At 43.0% G+C, this 14,711-nt stretch overlaps 1 pseudogene; it reads right to left on the bottom strand.

Moving 5' to 3' along the window:
* Positions 1–1,030: 1,030 nt before the first annotated feature.
* Positions 1,031–1,921, bottom strand: LOC118933549 (40S ribosomal protein SA-like; annotated as a pseudogene).
* Between the last annotated feature and the right edge of the window lie 12,790 nt (positions 1,922–14,711).

Genomic DNA, 14,711 nt, shown 5'->3' with positions numbered 1-14,711 from the left:
TTCAGGCACAACTACTGTTCTCACCAGCATCTGAACCTTCCTGTAAACCATGAACAGGAGCTCCCCAAGGATCAGACCTCTGGTCTGGTCTGTGTGAGGTGGTGGTTGGCTCCACATGTTTGCCAGTGGTATGGTAGAAAATCAGGGGTACTTACTTATGTGCTAAAATCTTTTAGCATATGTATAAAGCTTTGCTTCCTAGTACCTCCAGCTTCCTCTGGCTCCTTTCTCTGTTCTCAGGACTAAGACCCCTGGATTGAACAAAGCACATTATCTCTGCTCCTTTCCCCATTAGGGTCAATTTTCTTCCAGAAGGCTCTTCATTGACTCATGTATACATTTTCTGGAAAGAACTGCCCCATGTTTTTCCAGATATTCACAGGCATGTATGAATCAGAGCACAAATGTATTGATAAGGCTCATATAGTAGGTTATGTTAAATATCCGGCCTTCAAAATCAGTAGCAACCACTAGCCTTGAACTTGACTCACATCATCTTTAATTGAGGCACACAGAGTCAAGCAGTTTCCGGTCATTTACACCTGGATTTAGACTCCAATTCTATTAATTTTCTGTTTTCATATTAATTGATTTGTGCTCTACTTCCATGATTCCTTTTCTTCTGCTTTATTTGGATTTAATTTTCTGTTCTTTTTCTAGTTTTCTAAAATAGAAATATAGATTAAGAATTTTAGGTCTCTCTTTTTCTAAATTTATACTAATTTTCTAAACTCATTCCCCCTGAAGGAGACCTGCACATTACCGAGCCACTTGAAGGAGCATTCCAGTGGAGCGCTCTCCTGCCGCGCTGCAGAGACTGATATATACATTAAATGGTATAAATTTCCCTCTAAGCACTGCTCTCACTGCATCCCTCAAATTTTGGTAAGTTGTGTATTTGTTTTCATTTGGTTTGAAATATTTAAAAATTTCTTTTGAGATTTCTTCTTTGACCTATGTGTTATTTAGAAGTGTGTGGGTTTATCTTCACTTGTTTTTACTCTTAGAAACTAATCATTTTGTGTCAACTTCATTTCCACGTTCTGTTTAAGAGTTTGTGGAAGAACAATTTAGACCACTTAGTGGTTGTACCCCTGCGTTCAGTGTTCTGAGCAATGGGAGCTGCAGACCAGTCTTCAGTGGTGTGCTGAGCCCTCCAGGCTTCAGCAGGGGACTTCTGAATAACTGCAGAGAGCACCCACACACCATCAATCCGGGCTATGACTTTAGGTTGGGCCATAAATGTGGGACCCAAAGCAGTCCAGTCACTCTGGACTACTTGGTCACAGCCTTTTCAGCAGTGACCTGCTCTTCTTTTTCAATCTCTTCAGGATCTCTGTAGAAGCAAAGATCAGGTATGACCTCCCATGGGTGTTCACAGGACACAGTGCTATGTGTGTGCAGAAACTTGCAGGCCAACATCCACCACATCTGACCTACCAAGTGAGCTCTTTCATTGTTGCATGAGATGGCAATGTCCCCACAGCAAAGGGACAGTCTGTGTTACACACAGCATTGGTAGGCAGGTCAACATAAGACACCCCTGTGAGAAGCTGGTGGTCAGCCCTGGGATCATTAACTACCAGAAGTTTTGGGTCCTGGAAGGCTGCCTGGATCTGGTTAGTGAAGGTCCAGGAATGAAGCACCGGCAATAGGAGTGGCTTCAGTGGCAGTAGCCACTTCAGTAAAGCCCACTGGCCAGTATTCCTGGAGGATATGACACTGGCATTAGCTGGACTTTTCAATGGCATGAGCTGCACAGAAGCTTCTCTCAGGTTCTCTTCAGATTTATGATGAAGATGCAATCACTTTTCCTTTTGCACATGTATTGTTCCAATTGGAAATCATAGTGGGTTCTTGCTACAAGAAATTTGAGGACATCTGTCTTCTTCATTTGTAGGATGTCAAGGGCCACAAACATTGTGAAAGTTACCCTTTATGAGGGGAACCCAGAATAATGCTGTGTGGACCCTCCCTCTGGGTAGCATGAAAGGCTAGAAATGTATTTTTTAATCTCCACATATTTTGTAATTTTCCAGTTATCTTTCTCTTACTGATTTCCAGTTTTATTCCATTGTGATCTCATTCCATAAAGCAGGCAATGCATGATTTCTATTCTTTTAAGATTGTTAAGGTGTGTTTTATAGTTTAGAATGTGGTTTCTCCTTGGTTCCCTGTGATCCTGAGGATAAAGTGTATGCTGCTGTCATTGGATGAAGTAATCTGTAGATGTCAATTATATCCAGTTGATTGACGGTGGTATTGAGTCCAACTATGTCCACACTGATTTTCTGCTAGCTGGATCTGCCCATTTCTGACAGAGAGGATTTGGAGTCTCCAACTATAATAGGGAATTTGTCTATTTCTTCTTGCAGTTGTATTAGTTTTTGCCTCATAGCCTGATGGGCTGCTGTTATATGCATATACTTTAAGGGTTGTTATGTCCTCTTGGAGAACTGACCCCTAACCCTTCTTTATCCTGGATATATTTTCTTGCTTTGAAGTCTGTTCTCTCTGAAATAAATAGAGCTACCCTTATTTTTTTTTGATAAGTGTTAGCTGGTATATTTTCCTTCATCCATTCATTCTTAATCTGTATGAATGAGTCTTTATACTTAAAGTGAGTTTCTTATAGACAGTATATAGTTGGGTGTTGCTTTTTTGTCTACTTTGATAATCTGTCTTTTAATTGGTATATTTAGACTGCTGACTTTCAAAATGATTGTCGATGTAGTAGATTGATAGCTATCATATTTACTATTGTTTTCTATTTGCTGTCCTTGCTATTTGTTCCTGTTTTTGTCTTCTACTCTGTTACTGCCTTTTGTGGTTTTAATTGAGCATTTTATATGTTCCCATTTTCTTTACTTTCTTGACATTTCAGCTATACTTCTTAATTTTTGAAATTTTAATTAATTAATTTTTAAAGCTCTTTCTGTGAAAAATTTACTGATTTTTCTTAGTCCTTTCACAGAACCAAGTTTTGGCTCTGGGATCCTATATGTATATATAATTGTTCAGATATAAGCAAAACCTGCCAGCTACTGAATTCACAATAGAATTGATTGGCCAAGATGAGGAGTGAGGGAGAATTATAATCATCAGACACTTTAGAATAAAAATGTCAAACAATCCCATGAACTTTTCATTCATGCAGGTGATTATTTAAATGTTTCAGACTGGGTCTTTATTTATTCATTCGATAAGTATTTAGGATCTATTACATTCAGACACATATTTCTATTCTCATTGAGAGTTCCAAAGATAGATACTTAAAAGCCTTCCTTGCAAACTCAAGTAAATATCAGTATCTAATTTGACATCTTAAAAAAAATTTTTTTTCATGGTTTCCCTGGAATTTACAATATACATGTATAACTAATCCAAGTCCACTTTCCAATAACTCATACAAATTCATGGGTAGTAAATACCTTACAGTAACAAAATAATCCTAATTTCCCCCTCCTTTCCACTATATCATTGCTATCATTTGTTTCACTTACAAATATGCACATATAAGTATATATATATGTATATATACACACATGATATATGTAATTATGCATAATTGAGTACATCATTGATATTAATAATTTGAATAAATTGTCATGTTAATTCAATTAAGAATAAGAAAAATAAGTTTAGATCTTATGTTCACTTGTTCCTTTAATGCTGTTCCTTTATGTGGATTCGAGTTTCTGATGTATATGTAATTTTTTCTCTGTAAAGAACATCTTTTAAGAATTTTCACAGGCAAGTCAACTGGCAACAAATTCTCTCAATTTTTGTTTGTCTGAGAGGGTTTTAATTTCTCCAGGGATAGGACACTCTGTGTCCTACTGGGTCGGAGGAAGAGTGGTGACAGCAGCAAGCACAACCACCTGAAGAGGACGCCTGCACATTACCGAGCCACTTGAAGGAGCATTCCAGCAAAGCGCTCTCCCAGGGTGCTGCAGAGACGGATATTTGACTCAGGAAAGCTCGGCAGAAAAGAGAAAGTGGTTTATCATGTGCTCCTAAGGGAGCAAGCAAAATGGAGAAAATGTTGAATGCCGTTAGGCACTGAGTCTCAGGCTCTTGACCCAATAACTTAGACACCACAGGGAACCTTCTGCAGATCTGGGCACAGCACCCTCAGTGGCATGGTAACTGGCTCTCTGCAGCTTGAGGACCTTATTTTTTCGAGCTCCTCAGTTTTAGGCTGTGAAATCACGGCAATACCTGACAAAACACAACACAATGCTGCAGGCAACTAGCTGCAGGCGTGCTGCAAGGAGCAGTGCCCTTGAGGCAGTGGCGGGGGCTGGTGGGTCCAGTGGGTGAGCACAGGCTCTCTGGGGACCTATCATCTCTGTCTGGTATAAGCTGGCCGAGCCTGGTGTTCTAAACAGGTGCACTGGACTGGTTTGAGCAAAACTGTAAGACACACAGACACAAAAATGATTGTCATGATGGAAGAGTATTTTTTTCATTATCACAGTTATCTAGAACTGGAGAAATGGCAGGCCACGCAGGGCAACCAGGGAAGCGGTCTGAAAGATCAGTAGGCAGAGAGAGAGAGAACTGCAGGTGGGAGACTTAATGGAGGTTTTTATGGCAAGGAACGAGTGAAGCAGGTCAGCAAGGGGTACGACCTTATGATTGGATAGTTTGGATGCTTTTGGTGGACTTTGGGCTATTGTGTTGTTTCCCACTGTGTAAAATCTGGTGTCAGGGAGTTGGAGGGCCTCTTAGTAAATCCTGAATCTTTAGGACCTTTGCTATGTTGGCTGCCTGCTGCTTCGGCCTGGCAGTGAGTCATAGCTCATATATACTGAGTCTTCAGAATTAGTCTTGCCATCATTCTGTCATTTATGCTTTTTGTAAAAAATGTTTTTCATTGTGTAAAAATACACAGCATTAAATGTACCATCTTAACTACTTTTAAGTATAGTTAATTAGAGGTAAATATATTCATACTGTTGTTCACCCTCTCTTTCATCTTGGAGTCCTAAAACTCTTTGACCAGGAAATGCTAATACTTGCTTCCTCCTCCCCTGGCCCTTGGTAACCTCCAGTCTACTTTTGTTTCCATGACTCTGACTACTTTAGATACTTCACACTAATGGGAACATATAGTATTTGTCTTTTATGTGACTGGATTTTTTTGCTTAGCATAATGTCCTTGGTGTCCCTTTATGCAGTTCCACGTAATAGGAGTGTGTTCGCACTTGTCTGACACCAAATGCAATGGTATATTTATCCCCTCCAAATACGTATAACGGTAACAATATCATACACAGCAGTAATAGTAGTATAACTTCATTCGGGTACCTGGACCCAATTCCAATGTGTGTAAGTATGTGGGAGGGGGTCTTCCCACACATACTTATGCCAAGCAATTCACAAACACTAGCAGAGGGTGGGAGAACACTACTCAATTCTGATGCTATCTGCCTGGAGACAGTACCAGGTTCCCAGGTTAAGGGCTCCGTCCTACAAGACTGCCCTCCAGCCCCCAGTCCAGCTGCTGTTGGCAAGCCCCAGGCAGTTCCCTGTGCTTCTGACCTACTGGGTATAGATTGGAAGTTCCCACAACCTCCCCCCTCCCCCTTAGGTTCGATTAACTTGCTACAGGGGCTCACATAACTCAGGAAAACACTTATATTCACCAGTTTAATAAGGATACAGTAAAGGATACAAGTTAACAGCCAGATGAAGAGGTACATAGGGCAAGGTCCCAAATAAGGGAGATCTATCCTCGTGGAGCTTGGGGCCTGGCTTGGTGACATGTGGAGGTGTCCTGATTCCCCAAGCATAGAAGCTCTCTCAGACCAAAAAACAGAATCCAACTGAGCAGACTGGGGCAGGGCAGAGGGCAGAGAAAGATAAGCTCTTCTCTGGGGGTGGGGTGGGGGGTTTATTGAGGGCTTCAACAGCCATGATTGATTAAATTTAAAGTGTTTGCCTTTGGCTGATTCAACTTCCAGCCCCTGCCCTGGGGTGGCGGGGTCCAAAAATCTCTCATTAACATGACAAAACACCTGCTTCACCTTTAAGACGGTGGTGTTTTCAGTAACTGTGGATGAAGACCAAATATACCTGGGAAATATATATTTAGTCATCTGAATGACCAAATATGTATTTCTTATGATTCATTATATCACAAGGAGTTTTCTCCTTAAGGCTGTGTAATATTTCATTGTGTGTATATACTGTACCTTCTCTCTTCATTCATCCATCGATGGACATTTGGGCTGGATTTACCTCTTGGCTATTGTGAATACATTGCAATATATATTAGGGTCCAAATATCTCTTTGAGATCCTATTTTGAGTAGTTTTGGATAAATACTAGAAGTGGGATTGCTGATATTCTCTTTTTATAATTTCGAGTAATTCCCCACTGTTGTCTATAATGGTTGTGCTATTTACACTCACACCAAATACTCTTGGCGTCCAACTTCTCCATTTTCCTGGCAACAATTGCCATTTTTTATTCTTTTGATAGTGGCCATTCTGATATGTGTGAGGTGATGCATCATTATGTTTTTGGTTCTCATTTCCCTGATAATTAGTGATGTTGAGCATCATATGCTTGTTGGCCATTTGTATACCCTCTTTCAAGAAATATCTATTTGATTCTTTGCTCATATTTTTATCAGGTTATTTGTCTTGTTATGTTGAGTTGTAGAAGTTCCTTAAATATGCTGGATAGGAAACCCCTTGTTAGCTATAAGATTTGCAATTATATTTTCCCATTCTGTAAAATCACCTTTTACTATATTGTATGCTTCTTTTGACAAGCAGACATTTTAAAGTTTGATGTAGTCCCATTTGTGTATTTCTCAAAAATTTATAAGAACAATCTGTTTGTGTATTTATTGTGTAATAAATATAATGTTTGAATTCACATCGATTACTGTAAAACCTTTCTATTTTGGAATAACAAATTGCCATAAACCTAGTAGTTTAAATGAAATCCGTTTATTAGTTCACAGTTCTGAGTGAAATATCCGTGCCCATGCTGTAATAGAGCTGAGCCCACTCTGTTCCCCACTGTAACCTCCCCATTGCAGGTGTTCCTATAGGTATTTTTGCATGGTCCTGAATAATGCCTGTTCGATCACTTAACAATTGTCATTGAATACTTTTCTTCTCTCTCCCTCTCTTTTTTTTACTTACTAGATTACTGATTTATTATAAAAGAATATAACTCAGTAACAGCCAGATGGAGAGACACATAGGGCAAGCAAGGTATGGAGAAAGGGTAAGGAAGGTCCATGCCCTTTCTGAGGGCACCACTCTCCTCAAGCCTCTGTATATTCACCAACGCAAAAGCTTGAATAATTTTCATCCTTAACAATAGCACTCTCAAGGACAACGTAGTCTGTCACACCTAACTGAGGCAGCATTTGTGGCACTGTAGGACTGTAGGAGGCATCTTATGCAGTGCTGTACCTGGAGACTACCACAGCACCTCTGCTCTTTTCTGCATCACAGGAGGCCCAAGCCACAGCCCTCTAGGAGGCACTATGGCAGGAACAGAATTCAACCCCGTACTGACAAACACCGAGGCACTGTTTGGTGACAAAGATTCTTTGCTCCATCACACTTAATCAGGTGCCTGAACCTTCTCCTAGGCTCTCTTCCTTGTAAAATGTAGTTTTAGCAAGAACCCTGCTAAGTCAGCTTCACCAGTATCTCTATCCTCTGTTTCTGAGCACCCTGGATATCTGATCAGGATTCCCATTCTGTGCCACCCCTGGAGGATGTCTGATCACTCTGTTCTGTCTTCAGCAAGAATTGTGTTGAGTTGCTTTAGGCAAAACCTTTCTGTTCCCTAATGTTTCCTCTTCATGATTTTCCATCCATTGTACCCCAGGCTGTTTCTTCCTGGTAAGTGCCTACTTGCACGTGCGGCATGCTGTATTTGGAGTTAAAGGCAGTCTCCCCCCACTGTGAAGACCCACATGGAGAGGTCCCTGCAACTATTGCTATGATCGTGAGTAATGCCTATCTTACCATGTTAACACACTCCACTGAAGATCCCTTCTCTACAACAGCACCCTACACAACAGCATGCAGCCGCTGGGCTCTGCCGCACCAGACTTCTGCACCTGGGCTGCATCACACGTAGCACCTTCTCGGCACTGCGCTGGGCACAGTCTGAACCATCGCGGCCCCCTGAGGGCCCTGCCGGGCTTGGCACTCCTCCCAGCGCTTTTAGAGTCCTCTGGAGGAGCGCTCAGTTTTTTGAGCTCCCCAATTTTACGCTGGGAATTAATGGCAATATCCGACAAAGATCAACACAAGGCAGTCTTCATCGGGCTACAAGCGAGCTGCAGTGAGCGGTGCCCTCGAGGCTGTGGCCACTGCCCTTGGGTCCAGCTGCTGAGCACAGGCTGTGTGAGGAAGAACCACCTCTGTCTGGTATGATCCACCCTGCGCACTCCGCCAATTATTCTAAAAATGTGCCCTGGACTTGTTTTGAGCAGAAATAATAAGGTGCACAGACACAAAAATGATTTCCAGGGAGGAAGAAGTTTTGCGTTTTACTCCCAGTCCCCTAGAAAAGGGGAGCACAGCAGGCCCCGGGGGCCCCCCAGGGGGAAGCAGCCTGCAGGAGGAGCAGGCAGGGAGGGAGAGGGGAAGTGCGCGCGGGTGCCTGGTGTTTTTCTGGGGAAGGAAGGACGCAATCAGGGTAAAGAAAAGGCACAAACTTCTGATGTATACGTTTCTTCTAAGTTTTCCAATTTGTTGACATTTGTTTTAGTATCGTCTGATGATCCTTTGTATTTCTTTGGCAAGAGTTGTAATGTCTCCTTTCTCGTTTCTGATTTGAGTCCTCCCTCTTTTTGTCTTAATTCGTCTAACTAAAAAAAAAGTATAATAATTTATACTTTATATCACTGTGGCCAGAAAAAAACTTGGTGTGATTCCAGACACTTGGCACGGTACCTACTTGGTGCCTTTGGAGGCTCCGTAAGGCACCGTAAGGAGACCGTCTCCTGCAGCACCGTCGCACGTGGCACTACAGGCACCTCCTTCCATGGCAGCTCAGGGAGCACTCCGCTTTTTGAGCTCCCTGATCTGGGAAATCATTAAAATACCCAACAAAGAAACAGCATAGTGCAGTAGTCATCAAGCAGAAAGCGTGACAACAGCCAGGGGTGCCCTATGAGCAGTGGCCACCTCTGGTGGGTCCATTTGGTGAGCAGAAGCAGTCTAAGAACATGTCATGTTCATTTGGTGTGAAATTACCCTGCTCCCTGCACCAATTATTCTGAAAACATACCCTGGAATTCTTTGGAGCAGAAGTAGTAAGACAGACAGGAAAATGACTCCCATAAAGGAAGGCATTTTCCTTTTATTCAAGTTCCCGTAGAACCAAATGCCAGGGGAGGCCAGAAGGGCCACTGGAGAAGGAGCCTGCACGATCAGCAGGCAGAGAGAGAAAGGGGTGGGGGCCTTTACGGACGTTTTCAGGAAGGAGTAGGCTAAGCAATGTAAGCAAGGGGTAGAAATGAGATTAGAGTTTGAATAGTGTGTTGACTCTGGGTTAGCTATATGTAGCAATGCTCCCAGCTGTGTGAAATCATGTCTCAGCGAGTCTGGGGATCTCTTAGGTCAATCTTGAATCCCAGTATATTGTGCTAGTCTGGCTAATTGCTGCTTCTTCCAAACAATGAGCCAGAGCTCAGAGCCCATGATACAGATCCTTGTAATTAATTTCCCCCTCATTCTGTATTCTTAATGTTTTTTTCCCCAGGATTTTTTATTGTGTAAAAAACACCGACTATTCTTTTTAACTTACCATCTTAACCATTTTTAAGTATATGCTTCATGTTAACTATATTCACACTGTTGTTCAACAGATCCCTAAATCTTTTTCATTTTGGAGTCCTGTAACTCTATAACCAGCATATATTTTTCTCCTCTCTCCTTCCCCCAGCCTTTAGTAAGCAGCATTCTACTTTTGTTTCTATGATTTTGACTACTTTAGATACTCCAAACAAGTAAGATCATATAGTATTTATCTTTTTTTTGTGACTGGCTTTTTATGCGCAGCATAATGTCCTTGTTGTCCATTCATGCAGTACTATGTGATAAGATTTTCTTTTCTTAAGGCTGCATAATCTTCCATCATACCCATATACCCTTTCTCTCTCCATTCATTCATTCATCGACATTTGCTATTCAGGTGCCTGAATATTCTCCTAGGCTCATCAGTGCAGTATCTTGTGAAATTTAGTTTTAGCAAGAACCTTACTAAGTCAATTTCACCAGAAACCCCCACTATCCTTATCTGATCACGCTGGATATCTGATCAGTATCTATTCCTTCACTAGCTCCTACCTGATATCTGATCTCCCTAGCATATTTTCAGCAAGAATAATGTTAGGTTTGTTTAGCTAGATCCCTCCTTATCCTTGAAGTTTCCCCTTAGTAATCTTCCACCCAACCACCCTTAGCCTGCTCCTGGGCTATAAATGTCCACTTGGCCATGGTGTTTGGGAGTTGACCTAGTGTCACCTCCACTGTGAAGTCCCATTTGGAGAGGTCCCTGTACCAATTACTATTAATCCACATGAAGCCTGTCTTACCGTCTTAACAAGAGACAAGAAATAGTCTTTCTCTTCAACAGTGACATTGCAAGATACATACCTTGACACTCCAGGCAGCATCGTACAGCAGGACGGTGCATGGAGTCCCTACGCGGCAACAGTGGACTGCACACTGCTTTGTTTCCTCATGTGGTAGCACAGGTTGTGCTGCAGCTGGGGGATTTACTGAGGCCCTCTACAGTGATGCTTCATGGCACTTTGGTCATGATTCGGAAACTTTCCTAGGCTTATCTGTGCAATTGCTTATACAGTCTAGTTTTAGCATGAGCCCTGAGAGTCAGTTTAATGGGGAGCCCCCATTCTCCATTTCTGATCACCCTGGATATCTGATTAGCTTCACCATCTGTCCCCACAGCTTATGTCTTCTTACTCTGATGTGTCATCAGCAAGAATCATGTAGGTTGCCTTAGCCAGAACCCCACCATGTCCTGATATTTCCTGAGAAATTTTTTGGTCCACTTTCCTCACCCTGCCCATCAGCTAACGATTCCCATTGCCAGGTAGTATTCAGTGTTACTGCAGTGTCTCCTGATGCAACCCCCATTTGAAGAGGTCCCTATAAATATTCATTTGTATTTGAATAATGTCATTCTTACCATATTAAAACCCCTGTCATTGAATATGTTTTTTTCTCTACCTCAGCACTGTATGCACAGGTCCACAACACATTAGTGGCACAGAACCTTGGTGCTTTGCAGGGCTTCTGCAACATCCATCCTACCTGTCTACGCAGCCCCTGGGTGGATTATCAGCGGCAAGGCTCCTGGCATTGTCTGCGCCCTCTCTGCAGACCTTGTGACTCCCAGGTCTTGGCACTGCTCACTGCACTTTGTGATCAGTTCCAGGAGGGCTCAACTTTTTCAGGTCCCAAATTTAGGCAGGGATATCAGGGCGACCCAGTAAAAAAAACAACACAATGCTGTAGCCATCCAGAGCAGCGTGCTGTAAGCACAGGTGTCCTTGAGGCAGTGGCCGCACCTGTGGGGTCCAGTAGGTGAGCACAGGCTCTCTGAGGACAGACAGACATTCTCTGACTAGCGAAACCACCCCGTTCTCTGTGCATGTTCATCTAAAACTGTGCGCTGGACTTGTTTTGAGAAGTGGAAGGACACAAGAACACATAAATGATTTCCATGACGGAAGACGTTTTATTACATTCACAGCCCCTTAGAAGGAGGAGCACGGCAGATCACGCTGGGCCGGCAGGAATCGATCTCCAAGATCAGCAAGCTGCAGAGAAAGAGCGGATCTGGAGGCAAGAGCTTTCTGGAAGTATTCTTGGGAAAACGAACAAAGCAAGGTATGCATGGTGTTCGAACTTATGATTGGAGAGTTTGAATAGTTTTGGGAGTCTCAGAGCTATATATTTCGATTGTGGGCTTCTGTGTTCACAATCTGGTCACCAAGAGTCTGAAGATCTGAAGATCACGTAGTAAACCCTGAATCTTCGAATTCGTCCTGTGGCAGCTAACTGCTGCCTTTCATGGGCAGCGAGCCTTAGCTCCCGTTCCCCGAGAGGAACACTTGTACCTCACTCTGTATGTTTTGCTCGTTGTGGAGCAAATAGATAACATTAAATGTACCATCTTAAGTATTCTTAGGCATATGGGTAATTAATGGAAAGCATATTCACATTGTTGTTCAATATCTGTAGGACTTCCTCATCTTGCAGTCCTGAAACTTTACAATCAGGAAAAACACCAATAGTCTCTCCTTCCACCATTCTCCCTTGCTAATCTCCACTCTTATTTTTGTGATTTTGGCTACTTTAGACCGTTCACAAGAATGGGATCATAGAGTACATGTGCTTCTTGTAACTGGCTTCTTTCACACAGCATAAGGAACTTGATGTGCAGGCATATAAGAACACGTGACAGTATTTTTTTTCCTTGACACCACATAATATTCAGTTGTACACAAATACCCCATCTTCTCTCTCCATTCACCTGTCGGTGAATATTTGGGTGAGACCCACCTCTTGACTACTGTTTTTGATGTGTTATACAGGGCGGTGCAAAGATCTCTTTGAGATTCTACTTTGAGTGGTTTTGAATAAATACCAGAGGTGAGATTGCTGGATAATGTGGTATTCTCTCTTCTTATAGTTTTGAGTAACCTCCATACTGTTGTTTTAATGGTTGCACTACTTGCATTACCACTAAGTGCTCTTGGGATCCAACTTTTCCATTTTCCTGGCAACAATTGTGATTTTTTGGTGTGTTGAGAGGGGCCATTCTGGTCCCTTGATGTCATATAACATTCTGTTTTGGGTTGTATTTCCCGGACAATTAGTGATGAAGAACATCTTTTCCTAAGCTTCTTGGCCTCTTACATGTCTTTTTGCAAAAATGTCTGTTCAATCATCTCTCTATATTTAAATCCATATTTTTATTTTGTTCTGTGGAGTAGCAGAAGTTCCTTAAATATTCTGAATAGGAAATCCCTTAAGCGACTGGTGATTTGCAATTATATCTCAAAATCTGTCTTTTAGCCTGTGGATTGTTTCCTTTGACGTGCTGATGTCTTAAAGTTGATATAGTCCCATTTGTGTTTTTCTAAAAAATTTGTAAGCTCAATGTATTTGTGTATATGTTATGTAATAAATACAATAATTGAAGTCACATTTGATTACTGTAATACCTTTCTACTTTGGAGTAACACATTGCCACAAACCTAGTGGTTTAAACGAAATCCATTTACTGGTTCACAGTTCTGTAGTGGGAAGTGTCCATGCTGTAATGGAGCTGAGCCCAGGCTCTTTCCCACGCACCCTTCCAGTTGCAGACATCTCTATAGGTGATGGTACATCCTGAATATAGCCTGTCTCAGGTGTCACCAATTTTTTTTTCTTTAGAGCAGCACTGTGTTCAACCATGTACATCGAGATGGCGCTGCTTTCTGTAGCTCGGGGCACCACACCGGGCTCCGGTCCTCAGCACTGCACTGCATCCTATGCTGCCCCGCACCTGACTTTGGTAGGTGGCACCACAGGCGGTGGAGTGTCTCGCTCGGCACCGTACCGCAGCATAGTACCAAGGCACTTTTCAGGGATACAGACCTTGGCTTCACCATGCTGCTCCTGCTCCCTAGCCTGCCTCCAGGCTCAATTCTGCACTTCCCTGTGAAATCTTTTAGGAGGAGCCGTGCTAAGTCAGCTTCACCAGAACCCCACCCTCTGTTTCTGATAACCCTGGATATCTGATCAGGATCCTCATTCTTCACCACCCCTGGATGATGTCTGAGCACCCATCCTGTCTTCAACAAGAATCGTTTTTGTTTCGTAAGGGAGAATCATCCATTACCCTGATGTTTCCTCTTAGTAATTTCTATCCACTGCCCCACACCCTCCTCCTTGGGAATAAATCCCCACTTGCCTGTGCTGTATTCGAACTTGATCCCAGCCTCTCCCCCACAAGAAGTTTGCATTGGAGAGCTCCCTCTACCGTACTGAGGACCTGAGTATTTCTTGTGTTGCCATTTTCAGGAAGTGTCATTGAATACACTTTCTCTTTAACAGTGGCATGCCATAAAACCGTAGCATCGTACCACTGCACCAGGCCACCGTCCACGGCACTGTACCGTGGCAGTGTACATGTATCAGACGTGGCACTGTACTCAAGCACTATAGGCAGCACCCACGTGGCCCCACACAGGGAGAGTTTGGGTCCTCTTTACACTCTCACGTGCAGCTTCTGAGGCCTGGCACTCCTTACAGCATTCTTCCAGGCAATCTAAGAAGACTTCTCTCTTTGAACTCCCCAGGTTTACTTTGGGAAATCCTGGCAACACCGGAGAGAAACTGCACAATGCCTACCCACCAAGCAGCCTGTATGCTGATCCCCAGCAGTGCCCTGGAGGCAGTGGCCCCTCTTTGGTCTGGTGGGGGAGCACAAGCTGTCCAAGGGTATATCTTATACATTGGGTGTTTCTACCCTGCTGGCTGTGCTTGTCTGGCCATCTTAACTGAAGTGTTAACTGGGTATTTGTTTCATGAACAGTGCTGACATCGTGCTGCCATTCCGCCGGAGCACCGTACCTCGGCACTGCTCGCGGCATTGTCCGGGGCTCACTCGTAGTTCTGTACGTTAGCAGATCCCCGGCAACC

The sequence above is a fragment of the Manis pentadactyla genome, chromosome 6 (genome assembly GCF_030020395.1).
Source record: "Manis pentadactyla isolate mManPen7 chromosome 6, mManPen7.hap1, whole genome shotgun sequence".
Taxonomy (NCBI): Eukaryota; Metazoa; Chordata; class Mammalia; order Pholidota; family Manidae; genus Manis; species Manis pentadactyla.
The sequence above is the reverse complement of the archived record's forward strand: the minus strand, read 5'-3'. Positions and strand labels throughout refer to the sequence as shown.